Source organism: Propithecus coquereli, unplaced genomic scaffold (genome assembly GCF_000956105.1).
Source record: "Propithecus coquereli isolate 6110/MARCELLA unplaced genomic scaffold, Pcoq_1.0 Scaffold181, whole genome shotgun sequence".
Classification (NCBI taxonomy): domain Eukaryota; kingdom Metazoa; phylum Chordata; class Mammalia; order Primates; family Indriidae; genus Propithecus; species Propithecus coquereli.
Genome location: NW_012142857.1, coordinates 2122076 through 2128375, shown reverse-complemented (window position 1 = coordinate 2128375; position 6300 = coordinate 2122076). Strand labels below are relative to the sequence as shown.

The following is a 6300-nucleotide window of genomic DNA, read 5'->3' as shown; positions in this document are numbered from 1 at the left end:
CTCACTCTTGCTTAGGCTGGTCTCGAACTCCTGACCTTGAGCGATCCACCCGCCTCGGCCTCCCAGAGTGCTAGGATTACAGGCGTGAGCCACCGTGCCCAGCCTCCTCCTTCTTTCTTGATGCCTAAGTAAATTCTCTCCATCCTTCAAAGTCCATATCAAATTTTCCTCTTTCTTTTTCCTTTAAAGGAAGCATTCTGCATAGAGCTTCAGTCTGAGGTCTTCCAGTTGGTTAGCAACTAAAACAAAGCCCTCTTGTCACTGGTAGCCCAAGCCCATGGACTCTCCTACTGCTAGCCCCCCAGGTGGGGCCAGACATTACATAATAAGCTCCTGATATGAACAGGATTTGAGAAATATAAAAAATGAGGATAATATACCTCAGAGGGTAGCTAGGGGTGATTAAATGAGATTATATTAGTAGCTGCTGTTTATCAAAGGCTTACTAGATACAAGCTACAATGTATTTTGTATATATTATCTCATTTAATGCTCATACTAACCCTGTATGGTAAATTTTATTATCCTTATATTACAATTGAAGAAACTGAGTTCTGGGAGGTTATGTAACTGGCCTAAGGGCAGACAGCTAATATGGAGCAAATCTCGTTTCAAACGTGTACAGTTGGGCCTTGCGATCTGTGCTGTTAACCACTACAGAGTGCCTAGTACACTACCTGGTAGACCACAAGTGGTGGGCAAATGGTACCCATTACTAATATTGTTATCCTAAGTCTGAAAGGTAGGCAGGGAATATATCATTAGCTCCATTTTACAGATGACAAAACTAAGGTTTAGTGGGGTTTAAATGACTTGCCCAAGATTACAAAATCTGTAAGTAGTAGAGCTTGGACTTCTATTAACCTCATGTCTGATGGTTTTTCCACTTTACTTAATGTGCTTCTGAGAAGACTGGGTATATCTGTGAAAGGGGGTTTCACCAGGAACTTGGCAGCCAGTTCAGTTCTCTTAATTGTGTGTTGCAACAGGATCCTAAGTAGGAAGGAGGGAAGCATGCTGGTGGAACCCCTTTATGCATAGAATTCTTTACCACTTGCAGATGAGTAGCTACATCTATGGACTGGGGCAGCAGTCCCCAACATTTTGGCACCAGGGACCAGTTTCATGGAACACAGTTTTTCGACGGATGGTGTGGGGATAGTTTGGGATGATTTAAGTGCATTACATTTATTGTGCACTTTATTCCTATTATTGTTACATTGTAATATATACTATAAGCCTGCCACCAGATGCATCTTAATTGTAACTTACCACTCACTGATAGGGTTTTGATATGAGTCTGCAAACAATTGATTTATTATAATCTCTGTGCAGTCAAACCTCTCTGCTAATGATAATCTGTATTTGTAGCTGCTCCCCAGCACTAGCATCACTGCCTCAGCTCCACCTCAGATCATCAGGCATCAGATTCTCATAAGGAGCACGCAACCTAGATCCCTCGCATGTGCAGTTTGCAATGGGGTTCATGCTTCTATGAGAATCTAATGCTGCCACTGATGTGATAGGAGGTGGAGCTTATGCAGTGATGTGAGCGATAGGGAACGGCTGTAAATACAGATGAGGTTTTGCTGGCTTGCCCACACCCACTGCTCACCTCCTGCTGTGTTGCCCGGTTCTTAACAGGCCACGGACTGGTACTGGTCCATGGTCTGGGGGTTGGGGACTGCAGAACTGGGGGACCCACAGCCCCAGTGTCTCAGAACTCTGTACCCTTCCCCACGAGCTCCATACATCCCATGATCAGCCTGCCCTGGCTACAGCTCTGATTCCAAGACCCTCACTGTGGGTCAGCTATTTCTCTGGACAGGCTTACGGGCTTAGGGATGACAGATTGTCAAGGTGGGAATGGCAGATTCCCTTGGGCATTAGCACCCTGTGGTCAAGTTACAGTCAAGCCATTATGGACTGTATTAGTCTCCTAGGGCTGCTGCAACAAATTGCCATAAACTAAGTGGCTTAAAATAAAAGAATTTATCCTCTCATGGTTCTGTGGGCCAGAAGTCCAGAATCAAGGTGTTGGCAGGATCACGCTCTGTTGAAGGCTCTAGGGGAGAATGTGTTCCATGTCTTTCTCTTAGCTTCTGGGATCACTGGCAATCCTTGGCGTGCCCTGGCTTATAGCTGCATAACTCCACTCTCTCCCTCCATCGTCACGTGCCATTCTTCCCCTGTGTCTTCACCTTGTCTTCCTATAAGGACACCAGTCATATTGCATGAAGAGCTCACCCTACTCCGGTATGACTTCACCTCAGCTAAGTACATCTGTGATGTCCCTATTTCCAAATAAGGTCACATTCTAAGACACTGGGGCATTGAGACTTCAGCATATTCTGGGAGAGGAACACCCATAGTATGTGCCCAATAGAATGGGCTGGAAGCTGGGACCTACAAGGGACATAGAGTACTGGGATAGGAGTCTAGACACCTGGGTCCTCTAATCCTGGCTTCCTCAGTAGGCAGCAGTGATATTAATCAAGGGCCTAGACTTTTCTAGGTGCCACTTTTCTCATCTATAACGTAAAGGGATTGTACTAGATGTTCTGTAAGAGCTTCTCAGATCTAACGACATGGATTTTTCCAAGGAATTTATAATTCAGCTGAAGTGCTATGATTGGCATATACAGTAAAAATGAACACAATAACTAAATATCACGTTTTATGGCAAAAGGAGTTCATCCTATATGCCTACTCTGATTTTGGGGCTGCCTTGAGCACTGGGTGGAGGATCACCCTGAGGCTGCTTTCAGGCCTGATGGAAAAGGCCATATCTGATGATGTTTGTCATGGGTTGTTGGAGAGAAAATCGCAGATGGATTGTTCCTGGTTTGGGAAGTTGGGTGGGGAGAGGTCAAAGTGAGCTGGAGTTTTCAAGGAGGGCTTTTTGTGAAGAAAGTGTAGCCAGCTGAGTGCTAGCAGGAGGAGTAGTCCTTCTTCTGTTTCCTGTACTATTTTGACATTTTCATCTGGCCCTTGTTACATGACAAATAAACTAAAGTATTGGTTTACATCTCTCTCCCCCATGAGAATACGAACTCCACTGGGCAGGTCTCATGTTTCAGTCATCTCTGAGTTCTTTGCACCTAATGTGATGCCAGGCATGTTGTGGATGTTCCATAAATGACAAATTGATGATCAGATGAGAGGGAATATTTGGATAAGTGGTAGAGGGGTGATCTAGGTAAAGGCCCCGCTATTCAAGGGAGATTTTTGCAAAGTCCTGGTGTTTCCCTCATTGGCCTGTAGCCAGTGGACCCACTGCTTCCTGTTTGCTGGGGAAACACCCTCTCAACCTTGGTGGTTATTTCCCTAGTTTCATGAGAATGAGGCTGTAATTTCACTTCCTTTAAAGCTACTTCTTTTCTCCAAAGAGCACACCATTGTGCTTGCTGGAAGTCATTACTTACTAGGTCCTAGGACTTTCCATGGGGAACAGATGCTGCCTATGATATGTTCAGATTCTAATATTCATTCTTCTCAATGTTAGAAAAAAGGGACTGAATAACTTCTCTTCCTGGAAACCACAAAAGATTCACAGGAAATTTTAATGGATTTAATTTTGAAAGCATAAAATACATATACATCTAATTTTTAAATTTTTTGTAGAGACAAGTTCACATTATTTCACCCAGGCTGGTCTCAAACTCCTGGCCTCAAGCAATCATCTCGCCTTGGCCTCCCAAAGTGCTGGGATTACAGGTGTGAGCCACTTCTACTGGCCCATTATATATTTTTAAAAAATGAAAGTCGCCTTAACATATTTCTACATGTAAAAATGTCAAATGTTCATTATAGAGTGTCCTAAATTTTTATATAGATACAATGAACAGGAATTCAGAAAGGTGGAAAGAGTAGGTATGGAGTTAAATGCATCTTTTTCTATAACTAGAGTCAGTTTCAGGTGCACTTCACTTTACATTGTCAGGAACTGGCAAAAACTTTAGAAATAGAGTCCAAAAACAAAGGCCTGAGAAGAAACAGGATTCTTGCTCAAACTATGGTACTGAGCACTATATAAGATCAGAAGGGGGCCATGTGCAGTGGCTCACGCCTATAATCCCAGCACTTTGGGGGGCCAAGGAGGGAGGATTGCTTGAGCCCAGGAGTTCAAGATCAGAAGGGAATGAAGGAGAATTCACTTGCATGGTCTCAGTGCAAATAGAGAGGGCTTCCCACGGTACAAGGAACAAAATGAAGGCAAATGACACAACCATGCAAATAAACGCGTCCCAGCCAAAAAAAGGAGGAAAGGAAGGAAAGAAGAAAGATACCAAGTCAAAGACAATGAAAGAACCAGATCCCATAACTTAAGAACAGACAGGCAAAGCCAGTCCAACATCTGGGTAACTGATCCCAAGTAGCAAATTTTCCAAAGGGAGTAGTCAAAGTATTCAGAGATATAATACAGGAAAAATTTCATGAAATGAAGTACTAAATAGATCTGAAGGGCACGTTATAAACCAGAAAACACTCATATACAGTAATCGATATTGAGTATGATTACATAAGAATCAACATGAGTATACATCCTAGTTAAGCTATTGAATTAAAGAAAGAGCTCTTCAAGTATCTAGGAAAGAAAAAAACAAATTGCCTATAACAAATAATCGGGAAAAAAATTGGGATGGCCCCAGACTTCTGTACAATGAGAAGCCAATGGGACAAGTTGAGCCAAGTTCTGAGGGAAAGTTTAAGAACATTCATTGCACCAGCGAGGCTGTCATTCAAATAGAAAGGCCACAGGTAAATGGTCCCCAATATGAAATAACTCAGAGAATACTGAGCCCCTCCCTACCCCCCTGAGCCATTTTGGCAAAAGATTCTGAAGTGATGAAATTCAGCCAAGATTTGAATCAAAATTCAAATCTTAGGGATGAATAGTTATGGTAACAGGACTGTTGTTGAGCTTCAAATCCATTTTAATAAATAGTTAAGACTAAGTAACTGGAGGAAATATTATGGGAGAACAGAATGTGTTATACATAAATAAGTAAAAATAATGTAAGCAGCAGTATGGAGGAGGCAGAGGGACAATAGCACGAGGACGGCACACTGTCAAATGCTAAAGCTGTCTAAAACAGAAACAAATAGTTAAAATATTTTCATATCTCCATCCTCTTAATTTTCGTAAACTTTTTTAACCTAAAGATTTTTTAGGAACTAGTATTTCCGGTGGCAAAACAACAGTTATTTAAAATTCAGCAATTCCTTCAGCTTCACTTAAGTTTCCTTTTCTTCCGTGAAATTCAAGTGAAATCAGGTTTAAGTCTCTATTTTTAAAAAGCGTATTAAGTATGCTGTCATTCATTTAAAATTATTTGTTGTGTTTACCTGTTCATCCATCCTATCTGCACACTTACGTAAGGAAAAGCCCGTTACTGTCATCACCAAATGTTAATTCTAATTATTTTTGGTTGGTGGAATTTTGGATGGTTTGTTGTTTTCTTCTTTGTACTTTTTGTTTTGCATAATGAGCACGTATCATTTTAATAAAATGGCTAAAGTCATTATTTAGAAAAGACAAATGACAGAATGGAAGGAACTTTGCAACATATGTAAGAATAAGTATTATATGCAGAGCACATAAAGAACTTCTACCAAATAATAGGAAAAAGGCAAAATGCTTAGTTAAAAAGTTGGCTGGGTCAGGTATGGTGGCTCATGTCTGTAATCCTACCACTCTAGGAGGCTGAGGCGGGAGGATTGCTTGAGATCAGGCGTTCGAGACCAGCCTAAGCAAGAGTGAGACCCTGTCTCTACTAAAAATAGAAAAAATTAGTTGAGCATGGTGGCAAGTGCCTATAGTCCCAGTTACTCAAGAGGCTGAGGCAGGAGGATCGCTTGAGTCCAGAAGTTTGAGGTTGCAGTGAGCTATGATGACACCACTGCACTCTACCCCAGGGCGACAGAGCAAGACTCTTTTCTCAAAAAAAAGTTAGATGATAACTTATACAAGAAGAAATGCAAATGAATAATAAACATATAAAATAATGCACAACCACACCAGAAATCAGAGAAATGCAAATTAAAATGAGATTTTTTTTTCTTTTAACCTTCCTCCTCAGACTGGTAACAATTAAAAAAGATAGTTAATATCCAATATGGGTGAGGGTTTCTGGGAATGGGAGCTCTCGTACACTTTTTGTGGAAGTATAAATTGAGAAAGCTTTTTTGGAGGGCAATTTGGCGCTACTTTTCAAAATGTAAAATGCATATCCCTTTGATGTAATAAATTCACTTTCTCAAATCTCTTAGAAAAACACCCTCATAGATGCCCATGGA

At 41.3% G+C, this 6300-nt stretch overlaps 1 protein-coding gene across 1 annotated transcript in view; it reads left to right on the top strand.

The window, feature by feature from the left end:
• PSTPIP2 (proline-serine-threonine phosphatase interacting protein 2) overlaps positions 1-6300 on the top strand; it is a 90678-nt gene that overhangs the window by 44647 nt on the left and 39731 nt on the right. The window lies entirely within an intron of this gene.